The following is a 14353-nucleotide window of genomic DNA, read 5'->3' as shown; positions in this document are numbered from 1 at the left end:
TTTATTTCGTTTATTGACACACATGTGTCAAACACTGCCCTTACCTCTTTATTTCGTTTATTAAATTCCTGCTTTGGCTAACATGTGGCTTTCAGCCCAAACTGTCATTCACAAGGTAAAGTTAGTCCATCATCACTGTTTAATCTGCAACTTTACTTGCACATTTCTGTATTTTTGTCTGGATACCATGTACTATGCTAGCAGTTTTCACTTCTGGATTGGAATTATTTATGCACTTTAATATTCAATCATAATTCTTCATGCCATATATTAAATGCTGCTGTTTCCTTATCCTGTATAAAGCACTGTAAAGATCCGATAAATCTGTGGTTTACAACAAGATAAATGCCATGAAGGATGGTACTTCTAATTTGAATCTTGGAATCTGAAGCACAAAGCACTTGCATACGATACACATGTTTATAACACTCAGATTTATAGGTTGCAGTTTTCTTGGCCTTTAAAATTTTGGTAGTCTTATCATTACAGCATGGTGAAATCAATATTCTTATTAGAAAAAATACGCCATTGACATCAATCTCCAGTGATTAATTCTTGTGAGATACATCAAATTTATTATTAACAGAGTTGATCTGTTTAGACCCACAACCCCATTCCTGCAAAGGCAAACCTACAGATGCCATTAAGACAGCATTAAAGGACAAATCATGCACAGTGAGCATGGAGGTGGAGAGGCACGGGAGAAGATGCCCTTTTACTCCACTGTGTGAGTTAATTCCTGGAAAGTAGCTTAAACACAGAGCAAGTGCTGCAGGGCACAGAAGCAAGTGAACCTCTGAGTGCTGCCATCACAGGACCAGTTGACCTTGAGTGCAATTGAAGCAACCATGTGTATGCCATAGACCAATTTTGAAAATGTCTTTAATGCTTTTAATGCCTTTAATTGCATCAGCATATACTGTTTCTCAAAGAGGACATTACTGTGCCTAATAATACACTTTATCAATTTTAAAAATCCTACCTTAACTGCAGCAGAACAAAACAATTGCTGAATCCCTTTTTTTCATAGACTCTAACAGCACAAATAAAGGGAAGTCTGACTCAGAAGAGAGAATATACCTGGCAAATTTAACCCTGAACAGCTGAAATGGCTGTGAGTGTTTCAGTCCTCGGTGCCAGCAGTAGACACGTTGCTCTGAATGCATGGCTATTTTCTTGATTTGTTTGCCTCAGAACTCACCTTCCACAGTGCCTTCTCCACTCCCCTGTGTTCACTCCAAGCCGGGCAATCAAAAACCCTAAATACCATCATAAAGTGGGAAAGGGAAAGGCAGCTGATGTGCTGAAGGAAGGGGGCAGAAACGTAGACTTTACTATCACTGAAATCCTTTTCTATTAATCCCATCATTGTAAAACAATCAGCCATTAACCAGCTCTCAGGCAGATCCTCAGACTGCCACCAAAGAATCTTTGAATTTCCCAGAAGTCCAATTATATGCAAATATTGTTGTCAGAGCTGCTGGAGATAAAGATATGCAGCAAGCTCCTTTGTAGGCTTCATTTCTGTTCTTTCTGGCAGTTTTCATTAGCCTACAAGTCATTTATTACTGTCAGAATATAAGGAAAAACAATAATTAAAATGGAAAATATTATGCAAAATTAATTGTCAAGTGTCTCTCCTAACAAACACTGTACAAACGTTTCTTTATGAACAACAATACACATGATTTTATTCTTACTGTCACAAATACATCTTCTTCTATTAATCAGGCTGAATCAATTGAATCTCAGTATCAAGGTCTTTATTTCATTCAGGTTTTTTATTACGTATAAATGTACTGCCTTCTGCATGTCTCTCATTCTACACATTTTTTGCACTGTTACGTGACACTTTTTGTATGTTCTTGATTTTAATACTGTGATCTTTTTTATTTTCTTAATCTTCTCCAAACAGGTTGAGGGCTACTTGCAAACCTTGCCTATTTAGTAAAACATCCGTAATTTTTTTTTGCATCTGAATTTTGCTCATTTACCCAGAAGTCTTACAATTTCTTTTCAACTGTATTGCCTGACAAAATGCCAGTTGGTTTTCCTTGATTGTTATATTCTCCTATGGCCTTCCTTACTTACACATTTTTGTAGGCAGAACCCTCTTTATATGACTATATCATTTCATAAACTGTAATCCCTCCTACAAGCTGCTTTTGTTGGCCTCAAAATATCACTGCTCAGGGTTCTGGGGGAGCATTCTTGGTCCACTGCCAGATGATCAAATGTTCCATCTCTGTTCTCTTTGTAAATATTGAATACAGGCTGCACAAATGTGATAATTTTTTTTAGGAACGTCATAATCCTGCAGCAGTTCCCTCTAGCCCACCAGAACTAGCTTTCTCCATTTTTACGCATGAATGTGTTACAAATCTCTGGAATCTCTCTCCATTCACATATGAGTACAGATGGTTTGAGGAGTGGGCATGTATTTTCCCAGTTGGGAGTTGGTTATATTTAGAGAGATGTGACTCCTGCTCTGAATGTTACAGTCTTAAAGGGGCTCCAAGCATCAGTGGGATATCGCTGTGCAAGAAGGCAAGAGAACGCACACTGATGAGGCACCACACGGGAACGGTTTATTTCCTCCACAGCTTTTTGCTTCTTGGGTAAGAAACCACCTGTATGCAAGGAGGGGTTACTGCTTGCCCCAGTAGTCATGAGAGTGGCCCCAACACTGTCCCTTCAACAGCAGAGCCCGCACACTGCCCCGCACCAGCCTCAGAGGCACCTGCCACCAGTGCTGTGGGCAGGCGGGACCCTGGCTGGACCGGTGGATGGCTGCTTGCAAAAACCTGGCCCTGCTGCCACTCGCCACCCGAGGGAATGTTTTTAGGCCACTAAAAGTACCAGCCACTAGCTGGGATTTAAACCAGTATCATACACTGCTGCATCGCCTAAGGTGTAACTTCACTCTCAACCACTGCAGGACACAGCACGTTAACTCTGTGTCTGCTATAAGTCATCAAAGCTACTGCGAGACAAGTTCTGACTGTCCGTCTTCCATGTAACAACCAGGGAAGCCACATGCTAATATACGTTGCTCCTTGATGCTGTTCGATAGGGACCTTTTATTTTCCTATTTTCTTCCCTCCCCTGCCAGCCAATCTCCTGAACTATGTGGCTCTTTGCAGAACTAATTTATCATGTACGATCAGAAGCTTTATCACATTCACTACAGACAGCTGACCCTCCACTCAGTGATTACCTTCTACTTCTTTTGACCTTGAAAGCTCTCTCAACCAGGTTTACCATTAGCCATGCTAAAGACAAGAAGCACACCCTTTGCTGAAAGGTCAGCCTCCTCCACTTCCAGTGCTTTCCAGTGTAGGGGTCATGAATAATATTGGAATAGCAATGCCTCCCACTACTTTTGTAAAGCACATTTGTAATTATGCTCTTCCCTGCTTTTGGACAGCGACATTTCTAGACTTTTTTATTGTTCACGTAATGCATGCTTAAGAGATTTGATAAGCAGTGAAGAGAACCCAGTAATATTACTCCTGGAATGGCAGATCTGACCAGAAATCAGGAAAGATTTCTTTGTTTTCAGTGTTTAACTGTGATTATTCTGACATTTCTGATTCTAGCTGCCAAAAATACCTTGAAAAAGCACACAGTGAACAGAGGGACAGAAAGAGTCAAATGAGGGGTTGTCTTCAGAACAGCAGTAAATAATTCACTGTGTGCTTTGGCAAATGTTACAGACAGGAGAGAAGAAAGATTTTACTTTTTGAGAAAGAGATCACCTTTACCTAGGAAATAAGCATGTGCTGATATTACCAACATATTGAAAAGGGATTTGATTTGATTTTGACAGGGAACATACATTTCTTAGTAACAGAGAAGTAAAGATACATTCAATAACCATGCAACGCCTTGCATAGAATGGGAAATGGCTGCAGCGTCACTGTCAGCTGGGGAATTTAATTTTGCCTTAACAATCTCACAATCTACACAGGACTGAAAAACACTATCAAATTTTATAACATCCGAGAGTGCAAAGGAAAATGTAACAGGTATGCAGTGGTTGCTAGCAAAACATCAACATATACCAACAGCTGTCCTACCTAAGGCATTCGCCTCCTGCAGGTTTGGGGCGTTCAGTTTTAACTGTAGGGTGATACTGAAAATTCTCAGCCAACACGGCAGCTGTGGCCAACAAAGGAGGCAAATTCAAAATATCCCACTTTTAACCAGTGGATGGAGTTCAGATCCACACCTGACACCTTTCACCAAAGAAGCTAATGCAGCGGTTTGAAATAATTCTCTGATCGATCATGTCCTGCATGTTCAAAGCCCGTTACCAGAAAGGACAGAGCAGCGGGTGGAACAAGAGATAGATAGATAGATAGATAGATAGATAGATAGATAGATAGATAGATAGATAGATGATAGATAGATCATTACAGGTCTTGAGCAGTCTGAATGACGTGAAAAACACTGAGTAGAGTTTGAAACTCTCAAATGCTACTAACGAAATTTATCCAAGATCTGACACGCCATAACTTTTCCAAGTCAAATATTTTCTGGAAAGATGTGGAGTCACATCTATAGGTGAATTGCATATGCTGTATTTTTATCTAAATTGGTTTATAAATGTGAAAAATTAAAATATATAGTTATAATATTCCCTTGCAATAATGTAGCCCTTCTAGATCAAAGGCTGTGCACATTTAAGTGAAATGTAAGCTATAAAGATAATTTTAATAGATTTCACCAGAGCTGACAGCTACTTTACATAATGGAGGCCTTACAAATGAATGCCTAATAATGTAGAAGTAAAATATTTTTTCATGGTAATACTAACTGAAGTGCTACCTGGGAGCTCCTCCCAGGATAAGCATGATTAATAGGGCTATAATACTACCCTCTCACTTTCCTTTTCACTTTTTCCCTCCAAATTTTCTTTCTTACTATTCTTACTATTCTTCTAACAGACATTATTATAAAACCAGAGGATCACAGCCCTCTATGCTGCATATGGAAACTCAGATCAGTACTGTACGGGATATAACTGGCCAGGAAAAGTTTCATGAAAAATGTATTTTTCATTGGAAAACACGGTTTAACATTTTCCCAGTTCTTTGAAGTTCAAATTTAATCAATTATCTTTTGGACTACAATCTCAAAGTGCTTGTCAAGGCTTTATCTGACACTTTCAAATAAGAAAGCTCTAATTTTAATTTTCAATAAAACCTGTAAACTTCTCTGAACAGGATGATTATTCTGTACCAGAGCGATTTCCTTTTAATTAACGAATGTCAACATTTCATCCTAGTACAGCATAGGGATGTTTTTGAAAAAAATACATTTTGATGGGCTGAGAATGTGCACCGTTCCTATCTCAACAGGAAACCTTTAAAGAACAATTTCTCTCAGGTTACTTTATATGCCTGCTCTGAGTACCTCCTATAGGAGCCAGGCTTCCAGTTGGTTCCTTTCAGAGATTGCCTTTGAGATTTCACAACTTATCTTTCAGGGTAGATAAGGGTCAGAAAAGATAGAGCAAAATAAAGAGACAATGGAGGAATAATTCTCACAGCCAAAATAAGATTCAAATGGGTGAAAATATAAAACTGTTACTTATGGAGCTAGCCCATCTAGCAACGTCCAACATCACATTCCTAAACAGATTAGAGGTTTTCTGACATATGGAACATAGCCATTGTGTGTATTTTAAAAGTGTAGTTCTAAGAAACCGGAGGACTCCAAATTAAATGCCTATAACCCTCACGGAATATTTCCTCTTACAATAGGAGATCCCTCATGAAGGCATCGATGGACACATCTCAAACTTGAATTTAATTAATACCCTCAAGTAATGGGAACAAACTGCTTCTCTCAATTGCTTGGACTGAAAGTGCATTTTTCATTACAAAGTATGAATACAGCTCCCAAGGTAAATATCAAGGATGACATCAGGATAGAAATGGCAAATGAAAGAATTTTGAGTTCAGCAAGCAGCCAGTTGGCTTATCATCTTCCAGATAATAAATCTCCTACTTTTGCCTACCTCTTTTAAAGCACAATTAATGGGGAGGAATTACTGAGAATAAGATGTGGTCAGAAAGAAGGAAAAGGCATGGAAGTAGCAAAAGGTTCTAAAGGAATACCGTAGAGATGCCAGCTTGAAAAATAAATACAGAAAAGCCTTCATTTCAGCTGGCTACATGTCTAAATCAGCAGCTACATTGGCAGATACTTTGTGTAGGTTGGCCATGAAGACAATAATTGAACAGCATTGTGAAATTGGTGCACAAATAAACCATGTTGGTCTGTACTGAGAGCACTCACATCAGTTTTGGCTTCTCACAACCTGTCAGAGTGACCTGGGAATTCAGGTCTAGAAAACCCTGCAAAATAAAACCAACACAGCTGAAAAATGGATCACCTTCCAGCTGGTAGACTCTGCGTGTATCGTGTCTGCTCTTGCTGTTTGTGTAGTGCAGTTCTGCTCTCTGTATGTTAACTCAAAAATTCAGAAATCTTAGTCTTGATTTTGAAACACTACGGTCTGATCTGAGTCACCCTTAGGAAATACAGTGGACCCATTAGAAGTTATAGGAAAACACTAACTAGTCTGTTGCAATGAAGGTTTTAACACATTTTAAAAGTTGGTTCGAAGTGTATCTTTTTGATGAACAAAAGACCTTCAGCAACTTCCTGTGAAATGCTGCTGAAAATAACTCTGAAGGAACTTGACAAGAGCCGACTAGCACATCTGAGCTATTTAAATATTGTGCCGGCACAACAAACCAGTAAAACTCAGCCTTTATGAACTGGTACATTTCCCCATGAAGTCTTGACTATTCAGCTTTCTCCTAGAATCATAGAAGAGCCCAGGGCTGAAGTGACCTCAGAAGATCATCTGGTTCACCTGTGGGAGCCCAGAGGAGATTATCTAGCACCCTGTCCAATTGCAGCTTGAAAACTTCCAGTGATGGGGACACTACTCCTTCCTTATATTGAGACAAAATCTCTCCCAGTGCAACTGGTACCCATCCCCTTGTCTTCTCTGTGTGGCTCCTTGTGAAGTGAGAGCCTCCATCCTCTTTGTAGCCATGCTTTAAGTACTGGAATACTGTGATGAGGTCCTGCCTGAACCTTCTCTTCTCATGTTCACATGCTGCTTCCCTGCCCTTTCAGAACCACGATGTGACTTAATGACTATTAGGAATCTTTACATATATACGTTTAATATATATAATATTGTGTACAATGTTGTGTACTTACATTTACTAAAACACCACTGAAAAGCAGCAAGAGTATTCCTTTCAGTAGCTTTTCCTTAAAAAACTAAGTGTGTACGTATTTATATATTGATATGCACCAAGAGAGAGAAAGGACTGTAAATATCCCCATAAAACCTCTGTGCCAAACTCTGTTCAGTTTAAGCTGTGGCTCAGCTTTTGCGTTTGAGGGCCAGATGCAAGAAATATTGGGTGAAATGCATACACTGCCTTATGCAGTAATGTGGATTATCATAGCTGTCCCTTATGGCATTAAGTTGTATGCAGCTTAAGTGCTTTCCAGGATAGCTATTGCTGTTGCCAGAAATAGAGAATATTTTGTACAAAACTCATTGCGCTTTCACCAGATACATTTATGCAGTCAAGTTAGTGTCCAAAACATAGGTGAATTGTTCTGGGTTGTGGGAGGCAACAATTCCCAGGCTCCATTTTCAGCTCTGAGACTGTTTCATGTGGCTTGGCCGACGGCAAATAACTTTAAAATCTCTCTGTTTGAATTTCCCATCTGTGCAAATGTGGATGATAAAACTAGCCTATCTCACAGAATGACAGGAGACATAATTAGCTAACATTTGCACAGTCATCTGAAGGCTCTTTCTGTCGAAGCACTAAGTGTGGTGCTTGCCAGCATGTCCAAAGAGATTTTTAGTGAACATTGTAGGATATAGAGAAGCAGAAACATATAGAAATTTACAAAGTCCTGAAAGTCTGCAAGAAAGGGGTCAAACGTTCTCAAAAGCGAAGATGGGATAACTACTTTACTGCTAAAGTTGCATTACACAACCGTGAGAATCAATCGCTGAAGCGCTGCACTAAGAGGGGAGGGAGATGGATTTGTAACGCAGGTGGGGGAAAAAGGATTATTGCTTACTGGCAATACCAATCTAACAGGAAAAATCTTGGTAGTGTAGCAGTTCTCAAAAGTTCTAATGGTAAACAAAATTTAAATGAATGCATTTCTGGATGCCAGTAAAATGGACCCTTTAAATAATTACTTATTAAAAAAAAGTTTGGCTAAAAATTACTCCGACTTGTATCAGGCCACAGCTTAGCTGCACAGAAAATGCGTTACCACACTTTAATAGTAAGGCAAGATGTGAAATGTTAAATGGGATTCAGGTCTGAATTCCAACAGGGAAGACCAAGTGGCAAGTTAATGAAAGGAATTTTACCTTCCGATGAGATGAGCTGCTGAATATCTCAGAAACTCAAATTACCACCTTGTGTGATGGCAAACAGCAGTATATTAACATCAGTTTTGAGGAATCAGCTTAATAGTGGCAATTACAATACCACGGTGCAGAATACCTATTCCTCAGCCAAGCATCACTTAAATCCGTGTGTAGAATGTCTTACAGCTTAAGTACGGATTTAGTGGCATACAGACCAGACTGGGTTTACAAAAAAGAATGACTTTCATTCCTGGCGTAAGAAATTTATCAGTTCTACACACTCAAAGAGCATCTTACTGATGTCGAGTCTCCCACCTGCAAATACATCTTGGAAAATAAATCAAATATAAACCAAAACCTTTTGGCTTGAATGAGTACCTCGGTATCACATGGGCAGTAAAAAATCTTGCATCGCTACCTTTCTTTCACGGTCCAATTATGAATATTTTAGTGTTTCTGCATCTCAGAACTGCAACAAAGCCCACGTGAAACTCCATCCCTTAGCTCTCTGTGAGATAGTTATTCACAAGCTGGGGCATACTTATTTTCATACACTTACTTTCTTCCTTCCCCAGATCAGTGAAGCAGCAAATAGAGAGGGAAAAAAAGGCTCTCTCCAAACAGCATCAGATCAGTGGTGCAGGAAATAGCAAGCAACTCCCTGCAGGAGCATATGCATTCTTAGCAAATTCTACCAGCAAATTATAATCATCCAGTTAATTATATTTAATTGCTCTCTGCATCAAAACAATAAATAATGAGAGAGTCCAGTGCTGCTTGTTGGAGATTATAACTTGACATAAATACGAGGAAAACAAGCAAAAGAATAAATATGGATTCAGTTCTTCAAAATGGAGTACAAAATAAGAAAGGATGAGTGTAAATTGTATCAGTGTTGGCCAACATCTGCCTACAGAGCCAAAAACATCCCAGTTTTTCTGGGAAAATTGCTATCAATGAATCTGCACGAAGAAGACACTGCATGCAAGAAATTTAAGACATGAATACATAACATGGAGGGGAATAAATCAGGTAAGAAAGGTGGAAGCATGAGAAATGGGGAAGGGAGAGGGACTTAAGCAAAGGAAGGAAATGTGTTAATGATGGCAGCTGTTAGATTACCAGGAAGAGCTGCAGAAGTCCCAGCAGAGATTCAATTCAAAACCTACTAGAGAAAATCTTTGTAAATAGACAGCGGGGGGCAACCCTGAGCAGAGAAAGAGCTGGCTTAGGTGCTATACTGCAACCAGACTGCCCCAGTTTCACAGTCCGTAGAAGCTTTGAACCCCAGAGAACATGGGTTGTGTAATGTATTACAACGTTCTCCTTGGCTTCTTTGAATAAAACTTGGAAGTTCATCTATTTTTAGTGCTTTTGTTTCAGATTCCATAATGCTAGTGCATCTCCGTGTTGATGGCTCTTGCAGCTGCTAAACAATTCTGCAGCTGCAGAGCATCTCATGTGTCAAATCAGAGAATTATTTCCATTCGCAAATTTAGTGCCGTAGTAGGTACATATATTATTGACTTATATACAAATACATATACACATAAATATATGTGTATATATATATACACGCTTTAAAATGCATGTTATTGTTTGCCATTTAGTAGAAAATTGTGTCTTTGAATCAAGGTCCATCCAAGTTAAATCAAAGAGAAAAATGAGATCAAATCCCAGAAAACACAACCAGTTCGCTTGCTAATCTGTATGAGTGGGAACTGATGGAAGTGTCTATGAAAAGCACTTTTAAAGATTTTGCATATCAGAAGTATTTTGAGGGGATGGGAAGAGGAAGAAAAGATCACTACCAAATTACTTTTACTTGTTCATAAAAAATGAGGCAGGAAAATGTGACTTCCATATGGGAAGTTCAATCAGAAGAATTCATTAGAAAGCCAAAAAGCCATTCCAAGCTCGAAAGAGAACAGTTCATGGCTCATTTTCTCTCATGAGAAAAATCCCATCCCAGCTTTGTGGTAATGTGAATAGCAACAAAAAAGGGTGTGGGGAGGGAAGGGACGACGTGCAATACCAACTGCACATGGGGGAGAAGAGGCAGCCGTTTCAATGTACCTGCGGTTAGCAGGGAAGGTGGAAGGGATTAGAGGACTCATGGCTGGCCTTATATTTTTAAAAAGAATATGAAAAACAAAAAATGAAAGCCAGCCTCATTAGGAGATGGAGAGTGTAACTGCTAATAGGATAGCAGAGATTTTCACAGCTGCTCCGTATTTGGAAGGATGTTTGAGGTTGCCCTGTCCTTACAGATTTGGGTGAAAAAGGTTCAGCATAAAAACAACCAAAGAGAACGTTAAGCACCTCTATATATCCAGCAGGCCCAAGTAACTTCAGCTAATGGTCTTCTAAAAGATGACAAAGATATCTGAATAACTGATATTGAACCTGGTGAACTGCTGTTTCGTTTTTTCTGCTGTTCCACCAGCAATGCAGAGGTTTAGTTAAGACGCAGGGGTTACAACTCTGTCCCATTACATGCAACGGGTTGCAAAGTGCCTTGGTTTAAAAGAGAACTTTTATACGGAAGTACATTTATTTCCTTCACAAACATATAAAGTGAGCTTATCAATTTACTGGAGAAATACAGGATAAAATCCAAGAGGTAGAAGCTGAAGCCACCCAAGTTCTCATTTTAAACTGGCTTGTATTTTTAACAGCAAAGATGAATGATGCTTGTAACAGACTGCTAAGGGCAGGTATGGATTCTCCATCTTTTTTCTGGTAATCAAGATCGGATACTCTTTTGGAAGCGATACTTCAGTCAAACACGAGCCGCTGAACTCCGTGTAAAGGTAACTGGGATCATTTCAATACTCCACAGCAGAGAGAACAGAAACTCTCTGTAATTTAATGAGGAATTTTGGCACTAAAGTATAGGAAAACAGAAAAGTTCTGAAAGCCAAATTTTGCTCCAAAAATTTAAAGCAAATTTGAAACTATTTGCTTCAAAATAGTCTCAAATTATAGCTTGAGACAGTTCCATGTTATTGGTTCGGAAGAGAATAATTTAAAAGCATCAAAACAATATCAGAGTTAATGTTCTATTTCTAGTGAAGCATTAAAATCTCATAGCAAGTCATCCCTGCAGTGAGGGTACTTGCAATCATGCAAATTCATGCAGTGTGCACAAAAGAGGAGGAACAATGATCCCTGCTTATGGCTTGAGCCTCTTGGTTAAGCGCTGGGCTTCCAGCTGCTGCATCTTTTCAAACAGGCACACAAAGGGGAGCCAGAAATCACATCCACTCTCTCACTTCAGAGAAGGCAGCCTACACTCCTCTCTGCACCTGCACCTCCCTACTTACACCGACTACAAAACCAGCATGGGACTATCATTGGCACCGACTTTGTATGTCTTTGCATCAATTGTGCTATTAGTGTCTCTGAAATAGCAGGGTTAGAGACGGCGCTTCACTGCTCAGAGGGACAAGACATCATCAAGTCCAGAATCCAACTTCTGTTTTGCATTGATTGCAATTGTTTCTATCCATCTGTTTTCACCAGGAACAATCCCTGAATGATACCCAAGGGCACTAGCTGAGGCTAGAAAAAGTAAGATCTTAACCGGGCTCAGCACAGACAAGGTGCACGTTTCCCTTTTCTGCATTTGAGTGACCTTCACAATCTATATGTAGAAGATGCCTCTCTACTCCCCTGCACTCTGCTGCATAAGCTGAGGGTCAACACGTGAATTGCCTGGTAATCTGGTCTAGAGATGCAGAGGTCCAAAGGAAACTGAGAAAAACAATTCATTGCTTTTAAAAGGAGGAAGGGGGCAAGCAGGATACCCCAAAATTTCAATTTTGGGGGGGAGACCTACTAATACATGTTTTCCTAACCTTGAGCAAGATTTGAAAAGTAACGGATGCAACAGTTGATTTCTTTACAATTTTTCCTATACTTATTTTTTAAAGGATTCACTTCACCTCAGAGCATTACATTATTACTAAAAGGAATTCTAAACACTATAGATCTGTACACAATGTGCCAAATTTAGCATTACCCATTAATTCTTTTCTGGGTTTATTTGTATCTACATAGGAATGCCCTGCTTGCTTTCCAGACTTTAACTAGAATTTAAAATATTTACATGAGTTCCCACGTTGTGATTAACATCCTCTTTTTAAAGCCCGTAATGTAACCTTGTTTTATGCCTACAAGTACACAGCATTGGTGCTCTCTGTACTGAACGTTTTAGCTTTCCCTATTTTAGAGATGTCACTGAGCAAAGGAAAACACTCAGCATACAGCACAACCTCATCTGAGGAAATATGCAGCATCTTTCAAAAGTGAATAATTTAGAGATATATCATAAATATACTCACCACTACATTTTAATGCACTAGAAGAACACAGAAATGTATAAAAACAAGTTCAGCTTTTATAAGCAAGCAACTTTTGAAAATATTATAATATTTCTCCAAACTTTGTCCAGGTGGTCAGAAGTAACACCTTTTTCTAGAACCCCACAATTCGGAAAGCCTGGCAAACACACCATCATTTACCCGCCTCTGCTGCAGGGAGATTAATTTGCTGCGAAACCAGGGTCTTGGCCAGGACCTGGAAGAGGTTTTTCTTTGCCATACGGCAAAAGTAGTAAATGTTGTGTAAGTTTCTTCCCTGGCCTCTTTTATCCACAGATTCTGCACTGGGGATTAAATAAGGACAGTAATGCAGCAGACCCTTTAGGCACCAGTTCTGAGACACCACACCGTGAAGAAAGCAGGGGAGGCAAAGGGCAAGGTGTTTTAACTGGTGCCAAGCACGTGTCACACCCAGTCTGGCTCTGCTGGCTTTAACCCCAGACCGAGAGGTGTGGGAAAGCAAGAGCAGAGATAGCTGGGACAGAGGGACACAACCACCACAGTCCTGGGGGCAATCACAGAATCACAGAATGGGTTGGGCTGGAAGGTACTTTAAAGATCATCTACTTCCACCCCCCACCACGGGCAGGGACACCTCCCACCAGCCCAGGTTGCCCCCAGCCCCGTCCAGCCTGGCCTGGGACACTGCCAGGGATGGGGCACCCACAGCTGCTCTGGGCAACTGTGCCAGTGCCTCACCGCCCTCACAGGGAAGAATTTCTTCCTAATAGCTAATCTAAACCTGCCCTCTTCCCATTTAAAGCCATTCCCCCTTGTCCTATCACTCCATGCCCTTGTAAGAAGCCCCTCTCCACCTTTGAGGGGATGGGAAGAGGAAGAAAAGATCACTACCAAATTACTTTTACTTGTTCATAAAAGAGGTATCCATCCACCATCCACCATCCACCCACAGGGATGCATCTCATCAGGTTCAATGGACTCATGCACTTTCAGGCTCCTTAGATGGTCTTGAACCTGATCTACAGTGGGCAGTTCTTCTCCCAGTCCCTGCCTTTGCCTTCTGACGTGGGCGGTGTGGCTGCACCACTTGCCCATGAAGACTGGGGCAAAAAAGTCATTGAGTACCTCAGCCTTCATGCTTACTGGGAGCTGTGCCCCAGCTAAGAAATCTGCCAAGACCTGGATAACCCGAGCTCACTAACTTGCAGACACCAGCTGGCAAAGGCAGCTGCACTGGGGCTCAGGGGTCCAGCTCGCTCCGCTGGCTGGAGCTGGGATGGGATACCTGCTCTGTGAGCACCTCCACAGCCTGCTTTTACTACCTCCAACACTCCAGAACCTGGCAATTATGTCTCTGGGTATACTAAAGATCCTTGCAAATACCCAAGTCAAGGTGTCCATAAGCAACGCACACCTATACACCTTTTCATTAATGTCAGATGAATTGTAGAGTGGAACTGCTGTGGCTGCTTAGCTCTCAGTTGCAACAGTTGGTATATCACAGTACTGCGGCCTCCATATTTTACCCTAAATTACCCCTGTTCCCATGTATCTGACTTTTCCCAGAGCTGTA

General features: G+C 40.5%; 1 long non-coding RNA gene across 1 annotated transcript in view; it reads right to left on the bottom strand.

Moving 5' to 3' along the window:
* Positions 1 to 13631, bottom strand: part of LOC308067362 — a 28607-nt gene extending 14976 nt beyond the window's left edge. The window contains exon 1 of the long non-coding RNA XR_013929575.1: positions 45 to 13631. This is a non-coding gene — a long non-coding RNA (uncharacterized lncRNA). The remainder of the gene's footprint in view (positions 1 to 44) is intronic.
* Between the last annotated feature and the right edge of the window lie 722 nt (positions 13632 to 14353).

The sequence above is a fragment of the Falco punctatus genome (assembly GCF_963210335.1).
Source record: "Falco punctatus genome assembly, chromosome: 7".
Lineage (NCBI taxonomy): Eukaryota > Metazoa > Chordata > Aves > Falconiformes > Falconidae > Falco > Falco punctatus.
The sequence above is the reverse complement of the archived record's forward strand: the minus strand, read 5'-3'. Positions and strand labels throughout refer to the sequence as shown.